This window comes from Canis lupus, chromosome 30 (assembly GCF_011100685.1).
Source record: "Canis lupus familiaris isolate Mischka breed German Shepherd chromosome 30, alternate assembly UU_Cfam_GSD_1.0, whole genome shotgun sequence".
Taxonomy (NCBI): Eukaryota; Metazoa; Chordata; class Mammalia; order Carnivora; family Canidae; genus Canis; species Canis lupus.
The window spans coordinates 5764505-5789267 of record NC_049251.1 but is presented as its reverse complement, the minus strand read 5'-3'; the positions used below and the strand labels follow the sequence as shown (position 1 = coordinate 5789267).

The 24763-nt window shown below is 36.4% G+C and overlaps 3 long non-coding RNA genes across 3 annotated transcripts in view; all 3 read left to right on the top strand.

Moving 5' to 3' along the window:
* The window catches only part of LOC119866863, a 121367-nt gene that overhangs the window by 87116 nt on the left and 9488 nt on the right, over positions 1 to 24763 (top strand). The window lies entirely within an intron of this gene.
* Positions 7118 to 9818, top strand: LOC111093369. The gene is made up of 2 exons (XR_005381448.1): positions 7118 to 7631; positions 9687 to 9818. It is a non-coding gene; the product is annotated as an uncharacterized LOC111093369 (long non-coding RNA).
* On the top strand, positions 10637 to 19466 carry LOC119866862. Its single transcript, XR_005381451.1, has 2 exons — positions 10637 to 10794; positions 18353 to 19466. It is a non-coding gene; the product is annotated as an uncharacterized LOC119866862 (long non-coding RNA).

Genomic DNA, 24763 nt, shown 5'->3' with positions numbered 1-24763 from the left:
AAACACATCAAGGTTCTTGGCAGAAGGGTCTTCTGGTTAACAGGCTCCATTCAGAAAGTATTGCAGGGACAGACAGCAGGCATTTGCTCTTTTTAGGAGTATCTGTGTGTTACTTCCAGTGAATTATGGGGGAAGGAGAAGTTTGTTTTATAAAAGGAAATATTGAAGGCATAAATTACTCATCTCAGAAGACATGAACAGACATTTCTCCAAAGAAGACATCCAGATGGCCAACAAACACATGAAAAAGATGCTCAACATCACTCATCATGAGGGAAATACAAATCAAAACTACAATGAGATATTACCTCATACTTGTCAGAATGGCTACTATCAAAAACACAAGAAATAACAAGTGTTGGCGAGGATGTGGAGAAAAAGGAACCCTCATGCACTGTTGGTGTGAATGCAAACTGGTACAACCACTGTAGAAGACTGTATGGAGGTTCCTCAAAAAATTAAAAATAGAACTACCCTATGATCCAGTGATTGTACTACTAGGTTTTTACCCAAAGAAAGCAAAACGCTAATTCAAAAAGATACATGCACCCCTGTGTTTATTGCAGCGTTATTTACAATAGCCAAATTATGGAAACAGCTCAAGTGTCCATGGGTAGATGGATGGATAAAGAAGAGGTGGGATATATATGCAATGGAATATTACTCAGACATAAAAAAGAATGAAACCTTGCCATTTGTAACAACATGGATGGAGCTATGAGAGTAGAATGCTAAGGGGAATTAGAGAAAGACAAATACCATATGACTCCAGTCATATATGGAATTTAAGAAACAAAATAAACAACAAAAATAGAGAAAAATGAATGGACTCTTAACTCTACAGGATAAACTAGTGGTTACCAGAAGGGAGAGGGCGTGGAGGATGCATGAAACGAGTGAAACAGATTAAAGAGTGCACTTATCGTGATGAGCACTGAATAACATATAGAATTGTTGAATCGCTGCATTGTACACATGAAACTAATATAACACCGTATGTTAACTATACTGGAATTAGAGTAAAAAATATACTCATGTCAGATTTTCTGTGTGTAGAAAAAGGTGTTGCTATACTATACCATGTACCTCTGAGAACTTTTCTTTTGCCTTACTGGACCCTCTTTTTTCTAATGATACAGATGACCCTGATAGAGTTGGCATAGCATTTCTCAAAGGATCTGAACCCTAACCTGAATTCTTGAGATAATTATCTACAATGTAGCAATTTTGATCAAGTGCCAAATATTACCAGTTCATGAATATATCCACAAAGACCACTGCCCTTAAAGATGTAGAAATATAGTGAAACATCTTTATTTTCTTTTTAAAATTACAAGCATAATAATGCTCCTCTTAATTAAAACCTAATGCTGCTTTTCTAATCTATGGATTTATGGAATTCTGTAAATTCCTCCATGATATCAATTGCATAAGCACTATTAAAGAAACATTTGGTTTAACCCTGCAAAAAGGTTTCTCTTTTCTGATTAATAGAAAAGAAACTCCTTGTATTTCTTATTTGGTGGTTACAAGCCTATATGCACACACCTATTTACTTAAGAGCATTTTCCTGTTGCCCTGAAGATACGTTTTCTTTTGAAATCAGTAAGGTTCTCCCACACTTTTATTATTTTGGTCAATATGCGCTGTTGTTCAGCAAAACCTTCAGGAGTGTAGGTGGTGTTGGAGAAATCATATGGTTTAATGGACAAGCAATCTGTGAAACTACACTCGTGTGCTATATTACATTTCGTAATCCATGTTCTTGCATAGTGCCATGGCTCTTCTCTGAAGGAAATTTGCATTATTGTCCTTGGGAATAAGAATAGATCAGAATTTGCTGTTATGTAACAATGATCCATTATTAGATGGTGTCTTTCATGCATGGTAACCAAGCTCCAAATGAACTTTATATCTATGGTCCCTACTGCAAGATGACAGAGACCAATCTGTTATACCAGGTTTTCTCTAGTGTGATCCACAGCCAACCTGCTTGGGAATCACCTCCCCTTAGCTCTACTGAATGCTTCACCATCCCAGCTACCCACCAGTTTCTCCACTCTTTGGGGTAGCATTTCTTAAACTTGGCTGCACATTGGCTGCATGTTGGAATCATTAAAGAATAACAATGCCTAGTTCCATCTCCAGAAATTTTGAGTCGATTGGTCAGTGGTGTGGCTTGAACATTAGGGTATTTGAAAGCTCCCTAAGTAATCCTAATATGTAGGCAAAGTTTAGAACCACTGCTCCAGGGCCCCTTAGACTGGGAGAGGAGAGTCTGGATATTTCCATGTCACTTCCCCTCATTGTGCTTGGCTTCGGGGCCTCAAGTTCTTCGGAGAGAACTTGTTCAGGGATATGTTGATGTGCAGATACTACAGGAAGTACCTCATTTCTCACTCTTCGTAGGTGGAGATGGTCTCAATCTTTCAAAAGGTTTTCTTCAGTATTGATGATCTTTGCCCTCTAGAATGCTCAATTGCCCTTTCCTCTAAAGTCCTGCAAATGGTATTAGGAGTAAACAGTCTAAGAGGTTGACCTATTCACAATCACACTCCAGGCTTCCATAGCCTCTGGACTATAACTATATCTTAAATGATACACTATGCACAAAATATAAAGAAATAGTTAGGTATACTTTGATATTGTTGACAAAAATTCTTAAGTCTTTTAACTCTTGTTCCTTTTCTTCTACCTCTCTCAAAAGTTCAAGAAGAAAATCTATGTGTCCCTCTTCTAGCTTCTTGCCATTCTTTCTGCCTTCTTGCCTTTGCTTTAAGCTCCTGTATTTTTGAAATGCCTTTCTATCTGGTGAATTAATTTAATTGTGCAATTTTCCCAAAAGCCGTTCCTCTAAATAGAATAAACATTTCTATGATTTCAAGGTACAAATCTCTAGGTGTAGGAGGAAAAAAATACTGTGATTTGAATTCATTAGATTTGGGTTTGACGAACAAGGGGTGGTGGAAAGGGAGGTGGGCAGGGGGTAGGGGTGACTGGGTGACAGGCACTGAGGGGGGCATTTGATGGGATGAGCACTGGGTGTTATGCTATATGTTGGCAAATTGAACTCCAATTAAAAAAAATAAAAAAATACAAACAGTTTGAAAAAGGAAAAAAAAAATCATGTTGTCCACCTTAAAAAAAAAAAAAGATTTGGGTTTGAACCTAGGCTCTATTGTTTATTAATTAGATGGTTAAGTTACTTCTTACCCTGAGCATTAATTTCTTTGTGACATGAGGATAAAAATGGATAGTTCATGTGGTTGTATGATTAAATAAAATAATGCATGTAAAAAGCACTAAGCACAGTGCCTGACACATAAAGATAATTTAGTAATTACATTCACTTCTATACACTTTCAAAAATTAAAAAAATTACAGGTTGCTCCAAAGCCAGAGGAAAAATGCCAGAGGATTTTTGGAGCAGACTCACCAGTAGTATCATTCTGCAACTTGCTGAGCTTGTCAGAAGCTGAAGAGTTAATTCCGCCCCCACCCCCCCACCAATTCCCTCTCCTAGTTTATACACCCACCACTTGGGTTCAGACTGTCCCTGTGAAGAGGGTGAGCAGAATTCATGGTCCTTCTCCTATGCTAACCTCTCAAGGCTGGCTGCTGGAAGAGTGCTCATGATTTCTTTCACTCTTTAACACCACACAAGGCCAGCTGGAGAGAAGAAGCTTGTTTCATCTGTAGTTCAGTAAATATCTCAGGGCTGGTCAGAGAGCAAGGACTGGTTAAATGAAAGAGGAAGGGCTTTGTGATTCGTGTCTGGCTCCCCCAAATCCTGAGCAATCTGTTCCTGTTTAAAACAAAAAGCAAAACATGTTTCCTCAAACCAGTTTAAGAGAATAGTGATGACTAAGACAGTATATTTATTTCAGCTGTCCGAGGAGGCATGGATTCCTGGATTATTATTTTAAAAAATTCTTCTATATTTTTGAAAATGCTGCTTTCCTTCCTAGGGACTCTTGACAAGTAATTCTTTTTTGGACATTAAGATCCAGGGGGAACAAGTTCTCAATTCTGAAACATTTCCTTGTTCAAAAAGATTAGAAAAGTTGGTTTAGAAGAATACAGATCTAAAGATGGTTGAGCAATTCTGTATGTTGGCAAATTGAACACCAATAAAAAATAAATTTATTATTACAAAAAAAAATAAAGATGGTTGAGCAAAGTTAAAAAAAATAATAAAAGGACAAGTGGAAATTGTACTCACTCATTCCATAAATAACTATTAAGCATCCACTGTGCACCAGAGACCACTGATATAATTCTAGGTGAACAAAGCTAAACAACAGGTACCTGACTCCTCATGGTTCTTAACAGCCTAGGGTGTCAACAAGAAAAGACATTATTACAGTCCAGTGTGGTAAAGGCACTGATAGTGCAACTGCAAGGAGGTATAAGAGAGGACGTAGAGATCCAGAGCAGAATTTAGCTAGGTAAAGAGAGTTGGGTGGAAAGGGTATTCTAGACAGAGGGAACAACATATCTTAAGGCTTAGACACAAAACAAAGTGGAGTGGGTTTGAGGAATTACATTCATTTCAAGGTATGTGGAGCATGAATGTAGCAGGAGGAGTAGCTAGAGATGAGGTTGGTGGGATACCCATATTCTTCCATTCAGCAGCTTGATGCTGGTAAAATGTATATTTAGGATTGAGAGGAAAGAAAAACTCCTTGGAGGTATTGGCCCCAAGGCAAACGCTCCAACTGAATCTTGTCAAGATATATGTGTAATGTGGTTTTCCATTTTGCTATTGTTTCAGGCTGCTTATAGGCTCCTCTTGGGGTTGCTTACCCTCTAACAGGTTTGTGGATATTGGCACTACCTCAGATCCTATTTGAGCTTTCTAGATCCCTTGGGATAATATAGTTGGCCCCACTTGTCACCTTCCTTTGGAGGTAGCCCTACTGTTTGCTTAGTTGCTCTTGCCCTAGGACTGTTAGTTCTGGCCTCTTAGTCTTTCCTCACCAACTCACTGAAAGTTCTAATTGTCAGTGTATCGCCTATATTTCCTCCTTGGTCATTGTACATCAACTCTGTTGTTCTTCCTCTATCACTTGCCTACCCTCATCCTCTAATAGTTATTTTGAATGCATTTCTTTCTCTATAAATCCCCAAGATTTCTTTATTTACCACTGCAGAAATACTGACAATCCCACTTTTTTTCAGCAGGATTAAGGCTATTTTTGATCTTTCCTTTAACACATCTGTATTTCTTTATCTACATTTTATTCTTTCTTCCAGGAGCAGCTGAAAAGTGACCTTTCTCTTCACTTGCTTATGAATTGTTCTTCTGGGGCTCCTTAACCAAGTATTTGTTTGACTTAAAATTGTTTTTTTATATACTTGTGGGCAAATCCAATTACATCCTACTTCACCCTCCACAGAATGGACAAAATGAGATCTCTTCCCTTCTATATACCTTTTTTTCCACTTTGCAGGAAGAAAGAAAATACAATGTATTGTATTTATTAACTCAGCTGCTAATAATTTTCTGACCTTTTTTCCATGATACCTCTAAATAGAGTGGTGGGCCTATAGAACACACTGAAATGCTGACATTACTGATCAATTGATAGATTAAAGTTGTGCGTGACTCTTGTTCAGCTCCACTTATCTTGTCCTTTTAAAGAACAACCATGTTCCTGGCATAGTTCATCTTGTCTGGCTAATTATCGCGATGCCTGATTTACCTTTTTTTTTTTTTTTTTTTTTTTTTTTTTTATGATAGTCACACACACACAGAGAGAGAGAGAGAGAGTCAGAGACACAGGCAGAGGAAGAAGCAGGCTCCATGCAGGGAGCCCGACCTGGGATTCGATCCCGGGTCTCCAGGATCGCGCCCTGGGCCAAAGGCAGGCGCCAAACCGCTGCGCCACCCAGGGATCCCTACCTTTTATTTTTTTTCTTTAATCAGTTATCAGTCTTCTCTGGTATTTATGATTAGGAACTCTTTAGCCCATGAACAGGCTCTTGTAGTTAAATCAGTTTCTACCAATTAGCTCTTAAAACACAGTTCTTAAGAAATCAGTAGAAACTTTATTTTTGCAGCCACCTACAGAAAATTAGTGTGCAAATATTCCACGCCTCAACTGGATGGATTTTTTTTAAGATTTATTTATTTGTAAAAGAAAAACACAGAGAGAGAATGAGCAGGAGAGAATACCAAGCAAATTCCACCCTTCCCTAGGCCCCCTACCAAGCATGGAGCCCCATGACCCCAATACCCTGAGATGAGCTCAATCTCATGACCCTGAGATAATGACCTGAGCTGAAATCAAGAGTTGGACACTTGACTGACTGAGCCAACCCGGTGCTCCTGAATGAGTTTTTTATTTATTTTATTTTTTTTAACTGTTTTTTTTTTTTTTTTTTAAGATTTTATTTATTTAGTCATAGACACAGAGAGAGAGGCAGAGACACAGGCAGAGGGAGAAGCAGGCTCCACACAGGGAGCCCGATGTGGGACTCGATCCCGGGTCTCCAGGATCACACCCCAGGCTGCAGGCGGCACCAAACCGCTGCGCCACCGGGGCTGCCCTGAATGAGTTTTTTAATTCACAATATTTCCAGGAGTTTTTCTTTGAGTAAATCACTGTTTGGCAGCTTGAGCAGGGCTCAATGTTAGAGGGCTAATCTATCCATGTTGCTGGGTGACTCAGTTAACCTCTCATTATTCCACTGATATTTTTGATAGATCTCCACTGCCTCCCAGTATTTAAGATTCTCGACTATTGGATTAGATAGTGAGCTGAACATGGATTTTGATGTAATAGCCAAGATATTTTTAATGTCTTGGGAAGATAAGGTGGAATAGCATTAAGAGTACTAAGAGTACTTTGCTGAAAATCAGGAAATTCTGAGTTTAGCCCTAAATCTGACAATTACTTGAAAGTGAATTATCTCCTTAATCTCTCTGTGTCTCAAGTTTTATCTTCTAAAACATGAAGTTTCCTTTAAGTTAAACATTTCATAGTTCCTATGTTCCCAGTGCTACTATGAAGGGAACATCTTAGGGACATTTCTTTATCCCCATTACTCCATAATTTCACTGTAGTGGACGTTGCTATGGGTCTTTGTTAGGTCATATTTAGGCAATTATATAGGCACTATCAATTTGGAGACATGTCTCAGAATTTTTCTCATATTGCCTAAGCCTGAGAATTTTAAAGGAGCTTACCCAAAGTCATATACCCTGGAAATATAGATTTAGAGACTCTAGCTTATATAGAAGATGAGATTAGAAGCAGTCTTGGAGAGGGAATATTTGAAGGGAAATTGGCTGAGAATTCTTCTGAACTAAGAGAGATGATATATGAATCTTTAGATAGTGTATTTCAAGTTTCAAGTACCTTAAATAAAATGAATCCACCTTAGAGTGAACTTGCAGAGTATCAAGGGTAATAAGAAAAATCTCAAAGGCAAGCTAATCCCAAAGAAAGACTGTCTACCAAGAAAATTATATTTCCAGTAGACTTCCATCTGTAATCATCAATTTTATTTTTTTAATTTTTTTTAATCATCAATTTTAGAGGACAATGAAGTAAGCACCTTCAAAGTCCTGAGGGAAAATAACTGAAAACCTACAATTCTACTCTCAGCTAAATGGCTATTCAAAGGTAAGAGAAAACTGAGGACATTTTCAGGCATACATCCCACCCACATGTCCTTTCTAAAAAAGCAACCATACCAATAAAGATAGGAATATTCAGAGGGGACGGGGGATGTAATAAACAACAGTGAGCACAGAAGTTGAAAGGAGTTGGTAAATTTAAGAAGAACAATTGGATTATTAAAAATAATAATATTATTATCTTGTGTTAAATAATAAGAAACCAAAGCTATAAAGTAATAATCTTATGGGTATGGGACATGTTTACATGTTTTAGGGTCATTGTCTTGTTCAGGTGGAGGAGACACTGAATAATGTAGACTTTGTTAGATAAACATAGATATCTAAGTACATAGGTTAGGGAAACCACTAGAAAAATAGAAATATAACCTATAGCTTCCATGTCAACATAGAAAAACCTTATATTCCAACTGAATACAGGAAAGGAGGGGGGCTAAACTAAAACACTAAACAAAAACAAAAACAAAAAAAAGATGAATAAGTCTAAATATATAAGGAATAATGATTGCTGAACATATATTATTTTAATCATGAGTCTTATTTTACAGAGTTTTGAATTACTCTAGATTTCCTGTGGGATTTGGGAGGAGGGGGGAGGTGGCAGGGGGATGGAAACCATCTAAAATACCGGGATTATCAGCACTAATTTACTCTCTTATCCAATCGTTAGCATAAAGTTGAAACTTTATTTCATTAATATTATTTACAACATAATTTCAGACAGATTTCCAGATATTTTCTAGTTTATATGAAAACCATTTTCATTTAATACTGAGAAGAAAATGCCTTTTCATTGCCTCTCAAACACCTCGAATCTGGTGTTTGATTCCACTTCCCAGATGGCCTCCTAATCCAGCTCTTTGGCCTCCAACCCATAGGTTAGGATCGTCAAATAGTGTGCTATGATTTTAGAAATTGTTGTCTATGTTTACTATAATTATGGAGGTAATATGAAGCTTTTGCATTTTGCCATTGGGAGAAAAAATAGAAGGATATGGAGTAATCAGTTGTTACAGACACATCTTGAAGTTAAATCAAAGCTATGTTTAGTTTGCTTTAGCACAGTCTGATTTCAAAAACAGCCTGGGTTTTTGAAAGTTGGATATTTGTAAATATTCTATATTCAGTTGCTTATGTTCCTCATCCAGCTACTGACCTTCAAAAACTAGGAAATCATTAGACTATGCTTTGTATATACAGTGAGGTTAACAATCTCAATCTAACCACCTATTTTGGTTCATTTAATCAGCAGCTATTCTAGTCTTCTTAGTATATCAAAAGACCTTTTTCTTCCTTTTTTTGCTTGAGCTTGGGGTGCTTGAGCTTAAGTTTACTTTATTTTGTTCTCAAGTCAAAGTGTAGGTCACTGAGATACAAGTTTTAGTAATCTTAGGAATTCCTTAGTCCAAACTTTCATTGCATAGAAGGTGACTCACAAAGAGGGTTGAAAAGGAAGTATACTACCCTAAATTCTTAGGACTCATTAGTGACAATGAGGTATGGCCTGAAACCTAGGTAATCTGTGGGTTGTTTTTTCAGAGCTCTTCATACCATATTGAAGTTGAATTCAGTTTTGGCTCATAAAGTGAGAGGCAAAAATTAGTCTTTAGGGGAGCTTTTCTCTTTGTCTTGGGAGGGGTTATTTTGCTTTCAGGACTGTGAATTTAAATCATGGACCTCTCTACCTGCTCGGAGATATCTGAGGGCAATGGAGTAATGTAAATATAGTCACTTCAGACTGGTTTGTAAAATAATTTGTTAAATAAATAGAGTGCACTAGCACAATTGTAGTCCAGCAGAATTAGATAATTTTCTCTTGGAATTTGAATGGAGGTAACCTATGGACAGAAATGGATTGTTCCTTGATTATTTGTATATTAATGTACTTTTGAAAAACGTGCTGTTTATGACTGTTTCCTTTTCTTTTTTTTCCTTGAGCACAGAGCTAGACTATACTTCCTAGCTTTCCTTATAATTACTTGTGACCATGTGATTGGTTCTTGTCAAACTATGTAAGTAGACTGTTGTATGTCACTTCCAGGCCAAGGATGTTAAGAAGTGGATAGCCCTTGCATATGCACTTTTTCTGTCTTGATGGATACAACTGACAGAGTCAAGAGGAAGGCAGGGCCCCGAGATAAAAGAAGCCTGTGTCTCTGAATTGCCTCAAAAAGAAACACTATCTGGAGAAGCTAGGACACTATCTCTGATCATTAAAGAAAAGAAAATAAACCATTTTTTTAAAATTTTGTCTTATTTGTTACAGCAGCTCACATTACCTTAATTCATACAGTGTTCTTGTCTATGTGCTTCTTTTGTTTTTGTTTTTGTTTTTGTTTTTTGTCTATGTGCTTCTTCATAGCAAACTGGGGAATTGGACTTCTACTACATAAGCACATAGGCTCATCTCTATTTAACATGTGAGGAGAGACTGTTAAAATTCCTTTATGGAATTTGGAATCTAGTTAGATAAAACATATAGATAGATAGGTAGATAGATAGATGCATACATACATTAAAAACTTTTATAGATATGCATATTCTTTGCCAACATATGTGATAACTAAAATTCTGTATAAAAGTAATTTATTGTTATATTATGCATTTTTCAAAAATGCATGAAAGATGGCTTAAAGAATCTTGAATAAAAAATTCCAGTTTTCTAAAATTAGGACAAGAGACTAGAGATTTAATAAAAGATATTAAGCATTCACTTTAGGGGAAAAAGTTTTGGAATAGAAATTTCTGATTCTGCAGATGTCTCAGAGGAGAATGATAATTGTGGCAGAGATGGGATGGTTGGTTACAAACCAGTTTCTTCTTTTTTCTGGGCCCACAATGAGACTGAAGTTCTCAACTTTCCTTGTGGTGAAACATTGTCATGTGTCTGACAATAAAATTTAAGCAGACATGATGTGCACCATTTCCAGATCTTGTCCATATAAATTTTCCACATGTGATCTTCTATACTCCTTCTCCTTTTATAGCTCCACATAGATGAGTATGATAACATTGCAAAGTGTATGTTAAAGGTGTTTTGGAAACTATGGCAGAGTTTGAAGATAAAAGAAGCCTGGGTGCCCAGTCTACCATTTAGAGGGGATCTGGCATTTAATCAGGAAGACTTGCCACCCATACTAGATCATTTGGTAAGCAAAAGACATAAATTTTTACTTTTGAAGCTATTAATATTTTGGGGTAAGTTATTATAGCCACCCATGTCCCTCAATGTAACACAATGATTTATAGTAAGAAATTTGGTTTATGGCCACATTATTTACATATAAATATAAATAAATATAAATGTATATGCATATACACACACAGCCCTTTCTGCTGCTTTCCAACATGATCCAACTGTAATTTCTGGTCAGTGATTCCAGGTTTTGAATAATTTCTTTTTTTTTTTAAAGATTTTATTTATTTATTCATGATAGACATAGAGAGAGAGAGAGAGAGATGGGCAGAGACACAGGCAGAGGGAGAAGCAGGCTCCATGCAGGGAGCCCGACATGGGACTTGATCCCGGGACTCCAAGATCATGCCCTGGACCAAGGGCAGGAGCCAAACCACTGAGCCACCGAGGGATCCCTGGTTTTGAATAATTTCTAAGTGTTCAGTTTTTTTTATCTGCTAAGAATTGAAAAATCACATTCTCTGTTCAGCTATTTATGTTGGGATCCACATTTAGTTTTATAAGCTTTCCCCTGTTTTTAGTTTAGTTTTGGTTTTTTAGCTCATTAATTTTATTTCTGTTTGTAGATAAGAAATGTAAGAGTGGAATGTTAATATGTGTGTGTGTTTATGTGTTCAGAGGTTTGTGGTTAATAAATGAAAAGTGGTTATCTGAGATCACATGATTCAAAATTAACACAATCATCTTCAGATTCTCAGTTTTCTGATCCCCAATCTAGTGAAGGTCAAAGGCTTAGGAATCAATGAACTTTTAGAGGTTTTCCAATCCCTTGTGACACATTTAAATAAGACTCCACAAAATAGATTAAATCCAGTTAGGCTATTGATGATGAATATTGGATCATAACTTTGCTATTAACTTGAATATCAATATACCATGTCAAGCTATCCCATTCAACTTTTTATTTTAATATATTTATCAGGATACCCAAACTTATTTAATTATATATATTTTTTAATCAATCCATTTTTTAAAGATTTTATTTATTTATTCATGGAAGACAGACAGAGAGAGAGAGAGAAAGGCAGAGACACAGACAGAGGGAGAAGCAGCTCACTGCAAGGAGCCTGATGTGGGACTCATCCTGGGTCTCCAGGATCATACCCTGGGCTGAAGGCAGCACTAAACCGCTGAGCCACCCAGGCTGCCCAGTCAATCCATTTTTTAATTTTTTAATTCTTGACATCACATAACTAAATTGAAATTTATTAATATTCCATATTTATACATATTTGCATGTGTGCACACACACACATTAATCCTATTCACAGTGAACGTGGTACAGGAGAAGGGATTTACACTTTCCAGCTTTTAGTCTTTCTCATTATCTGAATTTTTTTTCAGGGATTTCCATGCTTTAAAAATAATAAACCATATGAGTCCTCATTCAAAACCAGGGAAAGAAATTACAGGAAGAGAAAGCTATAAGTCATAAAATATAGATGCAAAAATCCTAAAAAAAAGTTAGGAAAGCAACTACAGTAACATATGAAAAGAATTTATACTACGATCAAGTGGAGTTTATCCCAGAATGCAAGGTTGGCTTAACATCTAAAAATCAGCCAATGTGATAAGCCATATAAATAGAATAAAAAGAGAAAGTCCACATGATCATGCCAATAGATGCAGAAAAAGCATTTGACAAAATTCAACACCACTTCATGATAAAAACACTTAATAAATTAGGAATAGAAGGGATCTTCCTCAACTTGACAAAGAGCATCTAGGAATAAAACCTACAGCTAATGTCATATTTAATGATGAAAGACTGAACGTTTCTCTTTAAAAGTCAGGAAAAAGACAGGATATCTGCTCTGCCACTTGTATCCATCATTGCACCAAGTTTCTGGGTGAGGAAATTAAGAAAGAAAAGGAAGTGATAAGGCACCTAAATTGAAAAGGTGAAAGTAGAATTTTCTCTATTTTTAGATGACATGATCTTATATACAGAAAATTCTAAACAAACTCTTAGAACCAATAAATGAGCTCAGCAAATGGCAGCATATAAGGTTAATATACAAAAGATAATTGTATATCAATATATAGCAACAAAAAATCCAAAAATGAGATCAAAGAAAAAATTCCATTTATAATATCATTTAAGAAAATAAAATATTTAGGAATAAACTTAACAATGTAGTACAAAACATAGCCACTGAAAACTACAAAACATTGTTGAAAGAAATTAAAGATCTAGGTAAGAAAGAAGAAAGAAAACCTAAATAAATGGAAAGATAACTCCTGTTTATGGATTGAAAGACTTAATATTGCTAAAATAGCAATAGTATTCAAAGCAATCTACAGATTCACTTAAATCTAACAAAATTCTAGCTGCCTTTTTTAAACAGAAATTGACAAAAATCTAACAAAATTCTAGCTGCCTTTTTTACAGAAATTGACAAGCTGATCCTAAAATTTGCAGATATGTAAATGATCCAGAATAGCCAAAACAGTCTTGAAAAAGAACACAGTTGGAGTTCTCACATTTCTTAATTTCAAAATTTATGACAAAACTACAGTAATCAAGACAGTGTAATACTGTAGTACTGGTATAAAGATACGTATATAGATCAATTGACTGAAATCCAAAAATAACTGTCATATTTACAATCAATTGATATTTGACTGGGTTGCTAAGATAATTCACTAGGAGAAAGAATAGGGGTGTGTGTGTGTGTTTTATTTTTTATTTTTATTTTTATTTTTTTATTTGTGTGTGTGTGTGTGTGTGTGTGTGTGTGTTTTAAACAAATAGTGATTTATATACCTAAGGGACTTGTAGCTAAAATATGTAAAGAGATTTTACAACTCAGTAATAAAAGACAAATAAACCAATTTAAAAATGGGCAAATAATCTGAATAGATAGTTCATTCACAGAAAATACAAAAATGGCTACTAAGCACATGAGAAGATTCTCAACATCATTAGCCATCTTGGAAATGCAAATGAGAACCACAATAAGATATCACTCCCCCCGCCCCCAGTAGGATGGCTAATACAATAATTTAAAAAGCAGGTAATAATAAATTTTGCTGAAAATATGGGGTAGGCAGAAGTCTTACACTGCTGTCAGGAATGTAAAATGGTGTAGCTGGTTTAGAAAACTGGCAGTTCCTTATAAGATAACATAATGTTGCCACATGATCTATTAAGTGTATTACTGAGTATATACCTAAAGGAAATGAATACTTATGCCCACACAAAAACTTAGGTGAAGTTTTGTAGCAGCATTGTTCATAAGCCAAAATGTGGAGACAACCTAAATGTCCATCAATGGATGAACAGGTACCCAAAATATGACAGAGGAATACAATGGAATGTAATTCAGCAGTTGAAAAAGAATGAGGTAATGGTGCCTGCTACAATGTGGATGAGCCTCAAAAACATTTGTTGATCAAGTGAAAGAAGCCATTACAGAAGGCCATCTATTGCATGGTTCCATTTACATGGAGTGTCCAGAATAGACAAATCATTATGGATAGCAGGTAGATCAGTGTTTGCTTAGGGCTAGGGGAGTTGAGGGGAAACAGGTAGTGACTGCTAATGCGTATGTGGTTTCTTTCTGATTGATTAAAGTGTTCCAAAACTGATTGTAATGGTGATTGTGTAACTTTTTAAAAAATTATTTATTTATTTATTCACAAGAGACACATAGAGAGAGGCAGAGACACAGGCAGAAGGAGAAGCAGGCTCCATTGCAGGGAGCCTGATGTGGGACTAGATCCCAGGTCTCCAGGATCACGCCCTGGGCTGAAGGCGGCGCTAAACCACTGAGACACCTGGGCTGTCCCTGATTGTGTAACTTTTTGAATGCACTAAAAAACATTGAATTATACACTTTAAATTGGCAAATTATGTAGTAGATGTGTTATATTGCAATAAAGTTATAAGAAGGGATCCCTGGGTGGCGCAGCGGTTTAGCGCCTGCCTTTGGCCCAGGGCGCGATCCTGGAGACCCAGGATCGAATCCCACGTCGGGCTCCCGGTGCATAGAGCCTGCTTCTCCCTCTGCCTGTGTCTCTGCCTCTCTCTCTCTCTCTCTCTCTCTGTGTGTGTGACTATCATAAATAATTAAAAAAGAATAAAATAAAGTTATAAGAAATAAAACATTTGCATGTGTGTGTCCCAGTGCTTGCTTTCTCTGTCAAACAAGGAGCTAAGATATATGGTTGATAGTTTTCTTCCATTTCTGCTTTTCTCTAATTCCATGGTTTTGTGATTTCCAACAGACATCAATATTGTCACACACACGGTGTTTTGACTGACGAATGATTTTTAATAGTTCTAAGATGATCTTCAAATTATTTTTAGAAGTTTCTAGAATATAAATAACAAACCCATGATCATGCCATTTATGATCTCACAGAGTAAAAGCCACTGCTTTCCTATACCATTTGAATAGTCACCACTGGTATATGTATTGAGTCTCAAGATAACTAGATTTCTATATTATCTTGAGTAAGGAAAATACATAAATTCAAATTTTTCATCAGCTAACATTGTTATAAACTATCTCTTAGTTAGCCTGAGCAGCAGATTTAATACATTGATTGATCAAGCACTAGAAAGGCAAATTGAATCAAAATGTAATGTCATTTGGGGAAGAGGCAGATAAAAAGTTTGCAGACCTTACAAATCGAAGATATATAGAGCAGTGGCAGTGATTAGAACAGGTTGTGATTTGATCCAGACCTTAAATCATGCTTCTTGAAAAAATATGTTTGTTGTTGTTGTTGTTGTTGTTTGTTTTTTACAAATATCTTTGACCACAAAGTGACAAAAACCAGACAACACAAGCCAATATGAAGTTCAAAATGTAATCAGCTGCCAAGGCTTAAAATGATTTTCATCATGTAACTGTTCTGGATTATGCTGAAGGTAGAAGAAAGCAGGCTCCTCCAGCTTTTGGGGCTTAAAAAGGGTTCATGCTATGAGTGGGGTGGATAGATGAGCTTCCTATACCACAATTTCTTTCTTTCTTTTTTTTTTTTAAAGATTTTATTTATTCATTCATGAGAGACCCAGGGAGAGACAGAGGCTGAGACACAAGTAGAGGGAGAAGCAGGCTTTCCGCAGGGAACCCTATGTGGGACCCAGGATCATGCCCTGGGCCAAAGGCAGGGGGTCAACTGCTGAGCCACCCAGGTATCCCTATAGCACAATTTCTAAGAATGTTTCTCACTGGTAGACTGGGAACCAATAGCAAAATTTGGCTGGTCTGACTTAGAACAGTAAGAGAAGTGGCTTTCTTAAGCCAAAGACACAGGCTCATAACCACTGGAAGTGGTGACATCAATAGTGAACAAGGTGCTGCAGAAAGTGTCATCTTTATGTGAGTAGCCTGAAAGTTGAGGGTCACCAGAGTCTATTCAGAAAGGCACCACAAACAAACAATAACACTAACTGCCATGTCCTCTTTGGATGTGAGAAGCATTCTATGCAGTTATCCAGAAGTATGGCCATAATTAAAATGAATGCTACTTCTAAAAACAGAGCTAGTTGGAAGGACAAAAACATAAGCAAATTAATTTAAAAGGGACTTCTTTGAAGTTAGAGGGCTAGAAAAAAGTATAGGTTAAAACTAAACAACGGAACAGACAAAAGACAATGAATTTTAGAGCTAGATGGAACTCGATTATCTTATCATGCTTTGTGTTAGTCAGGATAAGATAAGCTATATTGAGATAAACTCAGAAATCTCTGTGGCTTAACACAATAGAAGTTTATTTTTTAGTTTGGTTTAGTAGACACTTTCATTCATCAGATCATTCAAGGTCCTAAGCTCTTTCTATATCATGATACCTCCATAGCCTCCACCACAGTTGCTGTGATGAGAGAATAGAAAGATGGAAAGGGCACACAAGCTTTCCCCAGAAGTGATACATGACCTGTGTTCACATTTCATTGGTCAGAATTCAGGCACGTGACTCCCACCCAATATCAGGGAGAATGGAGAAATGCAGCTTTCCTGTGAAACAGTTAGGCAAGTCATAACACTGCTTCCAGGCCACTATTATATACCTCCATCTCTCCAATTTTTGCCATACTCAGTTACCTCTTGAATCTGCTTACTAACTTAAGTGAATTCTAAATCAATTCACTTAAAAAAACCTAATCACCATTAAATAATCTACTAATTAGATTAAAATATAATTTCAGCTGGTTTGATGTAACAATTACACATTTTTCTAGTGTGTGTTAAAATCAATATATACTTACTGAGAATATTTTATGGTATGTCTAAAATCCTCTCCCATATTAGCAACAGTAGGCAAAACGCTTTAGAAAAAAAACTAATCGAACCCTCCTATTTTAAGATGAGAAAATGGAGGCCCAGAAGATGACCCAATTCCCACTCCGAGCCCAAATCACATGGGAAGCTGAATGACAAAGCCAGAATTAGAGTCTAGGTTTCCTTTCTGCTATACCATGTTTCCAATACTCAAAGTTTGTGGGGAAAAGGTGTGGGCACTATAAAAGCAAACTGAGTCACTGCAATTAGGGGAATGAAAAAGAACACAGGCACAATGTACAAATACTTAAGGTTAAAAAAAATTAATAGGAAGAGTTGTGAGGCTGCAAGGCAGGTGGGGTCTCAGAAAACATAAATCCAACACAAATCAGATTTGGGTGCCTGATTATCTAAAGGCTTTTGAGAATCTGGTTTTCTGAATTACTTAGACTCACTGATGAATAATTATAGGGGCCTTGAGAACCATCATGAGATTTGAGAGGAGTAAATGCAGCAGGAGGGGCCACTGGGACAGCTGCTGGGTTCTGCATGTGAAAGCACAGGAAGTGCCTCCCATCTGTTTTACAGATTACAGTCCTCTGGGTGGGGAGAGGGATGCGGGTACAGACCCTCAGAAGCACACTGCTGATATGCACAGGGAAGAGCATCACTTCCCTGTGAATCAAAATAAAATACAAAAGGATTTGGATAGGAAACTTCTGGAGGATTACTGGGAGTTCCTTAATATTCTCTAAAGCAGCTTTGCAAACAAATTCCTGTCCGTGAAGAATCACAATAGATGCTCGGCAGATTTAGTTTTACCAATTAGGACCATAGGATTTGTCAACTAAGGACATTTTGGAGGCCATCTACTATAGTTGTATATTTCCTTTTGAACTACATGAAAATTGGAGACACCTGAGTGGCTCAGTGGTTGAGCGTCTGCCTTCGGCTCTGGGAGTGATCCAGGGGTCCTGGGATCCAGTCCCACATCAGGCTCCCCAGAGGGAGCCTGCTTCTCCCTCTACCTGTGTCTCTGCCTCTCTCTCTGGGTCTCTCATGAATAAATAAATAAAATCTTTTTTAAAAAAAAAGAAAAGAAAGGAAGAAAAAGAAATCCATGAAAATTGGTTCTTCAAAATAAGCTTTGTGGACAACTCATTACACAAAACTGGTAGAAGCAGAACTTTACTGGTTGGGGGAGTATCTTAGCTTGGATGGCTATAATAAAACACCATAGACTGCAGAGGTGAAATAATAGACATCTCTTTCTCACAGTTCCAGAGGCTGGAAAGTCCAAGATTAGGGTGCAGCGTGATCAGGTTCCAGTGAGGAGCCTCTTTCTGGCTCACAGATGGCTGCCATCTTGCTGTGTCCTCACATGAAGAGAGAGTGGACTCTGGTCTCCTCCTTGCCTGATAAGGACTCTAATCTCCTCACAGGAGCTCCATCCTCATTACCTCATCTAAACCTAATTATCCCCGAAGGTCCTACTTCCAAATACCTTCACCAAAAATATTAAGTTTTTAACACATGAATTGGGGTGATATTCAATCCTAAGCAAGGAGAAGGGGTTTTGGAAATTTGCCAGCTTGACTCCTCTTACTACCTTCCTCATTCCACCCACCCTCTGAGCACAGGTAGGTAACATGATGCCCCTTCACCCCTCCAATGCCTTCATGTTAGGAATGCAGAAAACTAGGCTTAGAAGTATTTTGCTGATTTCTGATTATTAGAATCATAGCTTTTTGATTCATGGTGGACCTTTCTGTGAGATTATTATGGTAACAGACAATGATAGTGTGATTTATAGACATAGGTCTATATTTTCCTTTATAAATAATGTCTAAAAATTGCATACTACTTGAAACAGATTATACGATAGAGTTCTATCCTATCCTGACTTACTGAGGTATAACTGACATAAAACAAATGCATAACATAAAATTGGCATAAGATAAATATTAAAATTTACATTTGATAAGTTTTCAAGTAAGTTTGTACCCGTGAAATAATTATGAAAATCAAGATAATGAACATCGTTATTAGATCCCAAATTTTTCTTGTGTTCTTTCAATCTTCCCCACAACCTTCTCATCCCAAGTCAACAATTATTCTGATTTCTGCCACCATATATTAGTTTATAGTATAGGAACTTATATAAATGGAATTATAGAATATGTACTGTTTTTCTTTTGTGGTTGCTTTCTCTTAGCATAATAATGTTGAGACTCATCTATGATGTTACACATATGAAGTGTTCATTCAACTGTATTGCTGAGAACGATGGCATTACATGGTTATACCACACTTTGTTTATCCATTCATCTGTTGATGAACATTGCGTTATTTTCAGTTTTTGACTATTAAAAATAAAGCTGTTTTAAATATTTGTGTACACGTCTCTGTATGGGCATTTCTTTTGGCTATATACCTAAAAGTAGAACAGTTGGGTCGTATAGTAAATGTATAATTGAAGAAACTTTAAGAAACTGACAAATTGTTCTCCAAAGTGGCATTCCACTTTACATCACCATTGGCAGGAGAATGCCAATTGTCTACATACTTGGTATGGTTAGTCTTTTTAAAATTTTGGCCTTTCTAATAGGTATGTAGAGATAGTTCATTGTGGTTTGGTTTTAATTTAATTTTCTAATGGCTGATGATGTTGACTAATGATCATTTTATGTGCTTATTTGCTACCTGTATATCTTTTTGGTAAAATGTCTGTTCAAGGGGCCCCTTGGGTAGCTCAGTTGGTTAAGCATCTGCCTTTGGTTCAGGTCATGATCCCAGGGTCCTGTGATTTAGCCTGCATCCGGCTCCCTGCTTAGTGGAAAGTCTGCTTCTTCTTCCTTTGCCCCTCCTCTCTGCTCATGCTCTCTCTCTCTCTCTCTCTCTCAAATAGACAGTCTTCTAAAAAAAATAAAATGTCTGTTCAAACTTTTTGCCCAATTTTTAAATTGGATTGTTTTTATATTATTGAGTTTTTAAGTGTGCTTTATATATTTAGGATACAAGCCCTTTGGCTTCCATCAAAAAGCGGAAGTCCTTAATTTTGATGAAGTCTAATTTATCAAAAATTTTTTCTTTTATGAATTGTGCTTCTGTTGTTGTACCTGAGAAATCTTTACCTAATCCAAGGTCATGAAGGTTTTCTTCTGGAGGTTTTCAAATTTTAGGTTTTATAAATAGCTCTTTGATATAGGTTTAGTTAACTTTTGTATTACTGGGAGGTATGAACTGAAATTAGTTAATTTTTTTTGTATATGGATATCCAACTGTTCAAGTACCATTTGTCAAAAACACTGTCCTCTCTCAACTGAATTGCTTTTATACCCTTGTCAAAAATCAGTTGTCCATACATGTGTGGATCTATTTCTGTATTCTCTATTCTGTTGCATTGATGTATATGTTTATTTGTAAATCAACATCACACAATCTTTTTTTTTTTAAGATTTTATTTATTTATTCATGAGAGACACAGACAGAGAGAGAGGCAGAGACACAGGCAGAGGGAGAAGCAGGCTCCATGCAGCGAGCTCGATGTGGGGGCTCGATCCCAGGTCTCCATAATCAGGCCCTGGGCTGAAGGCGGCGCTAAACCACTGAGCCACCCAGGCTGCCCAACATCACACAATCTTGATTACCATTGCTTTAGGATCAATCTTGAAAGATATGTAAGTTTTTAAACTTTATTCTTTTTAAAAAATTATTTTGGTTTTTCTAGGCCCATTATATTTCTATATGAGTTTTAGAAACAAAAATGCCTGCTGGGATTTTAATTGAGATTGCATTGATATTATCCGTCAATTTGGAGAGAATTTACATGAACAAAAGTGAATCTTTTGATACATGAACATGGTATTTCCATTTATTTATATCTACTTTCTTTCAGCAATGTTTTGTAATTTTCAGTGTACATGTCATATACATCTTTTGTCAGATTTATCTTCAAGTACTTTTGATATTGTTGTAAATTGTGTTTTTAAATTTAAATTTTCAATTTTCTAATACCATTATGTAGAAATATAATAGGCTTCTATAGATCTTATATGCTATAATTTTGCTAAATTTATGTTAGTTTTAGCAGTGCTTTTGTAGATTTTATTGATAGACAATTGTACTATTAATAGTTTTATTTCTTTCTTTTCTATTAATAGTTTTATTTCTTTCTTTTCAATCCAGATATTTTTAAATTTATTTATTTCTCCTTATTTCACTGACTAGACACTCCAGTACAATATTGAATAGAAGTCATGAGAGTGTACATCCCTCCCTGCCTTGTTCCTAATCTTAGAGGGAAAGCATTCAGCCTTTTATCATTTAAGTATGATGTTAAGTGTATATTTTACATAGCTGCCATTTCAAGTTTTAAAAGTTTCCCCCATTTCTTTCTGACAGTTTTTATCAGGTATGGATGTTGAAATACGTCAAATGCTTTTGTACATGTATTGGAGAGATCTTTATTAAAAAAACTTGTTAACCATAGTTACTTACATTCATTGATTTTCAAATGTTAAACCAACCTTACATTCTTGGAATGTATTATTATTATTTTTTGGAATGTCTTATTTTTAACATATTGTTGTATTTAATTTCGTGAAATCCTAAGAATTGTGGACCAATCTTTATGCACAGTATAGGTAGTAATTTTCTTTTCCTTTATAATTTTGTCTCGTTTTGGTGTCAGGGTAATGTTAGCCTTACCAGAATGAGCTGGGAAGTATTACATATTTAATTTTCAGGAAGATTTTATGTGGAATTATTATTTTTTCTTAAATATTTGGTAGAATTCCTCAGCAAAGTTATATTGGCATGGAGTTATCCTTGTGGGAAGGCTCTTAACAAATCTGAGAGCTTTAATAAATTTTGAGTTATTCAGGTTTTCTATTTCTTTTGAGTGAATTTAGTAGTATGTGTCTTTCAAATGTCCATATTATCTACAAATTCAAATTTATTACCATAAAGTTGTTCTAATATATCCTAATTTCCCTTTTAATATCTGTGGAATATATGTTATCCCCTCTCTCAATCCCAATAATACTTTTGGTTTTCTCTATTTTTATCCTGTTAATTTGGCTAGAGGTTCATCAATTTTTATAGATATTATCACAGGTAATCATTACGATACTGAAATGGCTTCTTGATTTCTCTATTTTCTTATTGTAACTCTAGTTCCTGTATCCAGTGTCCCCATACTACAAAGGGATGGTCTTTTCTCAAGGATAAAATCCAAACTCAAAGTCATATGTAAGACTCCCTCTGACATCCTGCAAGTGCTTATGCTCTAGTTATAACCAACTACTAATAATTTTCTTAGTATACCAAACATGTACTATCCTTGTGTTTTACACAGGCTGTTTCCATCTTTCCTTCTTCTTTCCCTTGCTCCTGGTCATTCTTTAAAATTTTAATTAAGAATTACTTTTTTCCAGTATGCCTTCTTTACCCCTTACCCCCTCACCTGGTTGGGGTTTGTCCCTCGGTGTTTCCCTAGCACTTCATGCATGTAACTTTACAGAATTTACCATGTTTATATTATTGATGCTCTTCAACTAGACTGTAAACTCCTAAGTGCAAGAAGTGCCTCACTCATCTTTGTATCTTCACTGCCCAGGTCAATGACTACCACAAAGTTAGAGCACAATAATGAGCCAACATTAGGCAATATCCTTCAGTTCAGTGGTTCTCAAGGTGTACTCGCTGGATCAGCAACATCAATACCATCTGGGAACTCGTTAGAGCTATAAATTCTTTGTCCCATCTATCTTTACTGAATCACTCTGAAATATTCTGGAAGTCAGACCCACCAATCTATGGTTAATAAGCCCTCCAGCTAATTGTTGCTAGGGGGGCAGCCCTGGTGGCTCAGCGGTTTAGCGCCGCCTTTGGCCCGGGGCGTGATCCTGGAGACCTTGGATCGAGTCCCACGTCAGGCTCCCTGCATGGAGCCTGCTTCTCCCTCTGCCTGTGTCTCTGCCTCTCTCTCTCTGTCTTTCATGAATAAATAAATAAATAGTCTTTTAAAAAAATAATTGAAAAAAAAAATAAAAAAATAAAAATAAATAAAAATAAATAAAAATAAAAAAATAAAAAAAATAATTGTTGCTAGGGTTTGAGAATCATTGGTTTAGTAAGCAGGAAATGATGGGGGAATCGGCAAGATCCAGTCTGAATCCTGCTTATGTCAAATTCTTTGACCTGGAATAGCTTACTTAATCTTTTTAAAGCTCATTTCTCTCATATAAAAAGGGGACAGTGTGAGCTCTTTTATAGAATTAAGATTTTTTTAATGGTTCACAGGGAATAACAGAGTTTTTCCAGGTTACTATTTTTTTCTTAAGATTTTTATTTATTCATGAGAGACCCACAGAGATAGGCAGAGACACAGGCAGAGGGAGAAGCAGGATCCTTGCAGGGAGCCCAATGGGGAACTCGATCCCAAGACCCCCAGATCATGCCGTGAGCCAGAGAAGGATGCTCAACTTCTGAGCCACCCAGGAGTCCCAGGATTAAGATTTAAATGAGATCTAAAGCTTCTAGTGTAATTAATATCCCATGATATGTGCTCAATAAATAACTATGAACAGAAGTTAATAAAATAATAATATGATAATTTGTAATTTGTACCTGATGGAAGCAGAAGACTTGTGCTACACTTCTCTCTATTTATTACTTTGATCCAAATTGAGAGAAAAAAACAGTTACAGGGAAGTAGAAAAAAATTATTCTTGGAATCAAAGTAGTCTAAGAAATAGCAGAATCAAAGGGGGGGTGGGGAGAGAAAAAGAAAAAGAAAAAGAGTGAGGGAGATGGATTTATTTTAGGAGGAGAAAAATCTGATGGAATTATTATTTGAAAATGTGCTATTCGTATTTTGCAATAAAATTCAAAATTACAGTGCTTTGCTTGGTGAGAATAGTCAGTCATATTCAAAGTCTGAGTGAACTTAATTTGGAAATCATGATCTTCTTTCAGTTATAACATTCTTATTGAGGGGACCCTGGGTGGCTCAGTGGTTTAGCATCTGCCTTCAGCTCAGGGTGTGATCCTGGGGTTCAAGGATCAAGTCCTGCATCGGGCTCCCTGCATGGAGCCTGCTTCTCCCTCTGCCTGTGTCTCTGCCTCTCTCTCTCTCTCTCTCTCTCTCTCTCTCTCTCTGTGTGTGTGTGTGTGTGTGTGTCTCATGAATAAATAAATAAAATCTAAAAAAAAAAAAAAAAGACAACCAACACTCTTATTGAACAGCAACCACAGCAAAGGCACTGTGCTAGATACTGGGATACAGAGAGAAGGCCAGAGTATTCCACACCTAAACTAAGGTGGATTTAGTGGCACGTCTGAAACAGATTAAGCAGATAATTTCTTTCTGATTTTAAATTTTAAAATGGGAGCAATGTAAAGAGGAAAACCTGCTTGGGCAGCTAAGATGGCTCTCAGTGTTTATCTGTGAACAAAGAGCAAGAGATTTCCTTCAACATCAACGATTCCTTAAGTGGATATTTCTCATGGGGTTTGTGGCTCTGATTTTGTTGGTATTTCCACCAACCTTGGTCCATGATACACTTCCAGACACACACCAAGAAGATGGTAAAGAAACCAGACAAACTGTATTTTGTTGTTTGGCAGAATTTTGAATGTGACTCAATGCTCCAAACATGTGTTGGTTACCCATACATCCAAGAC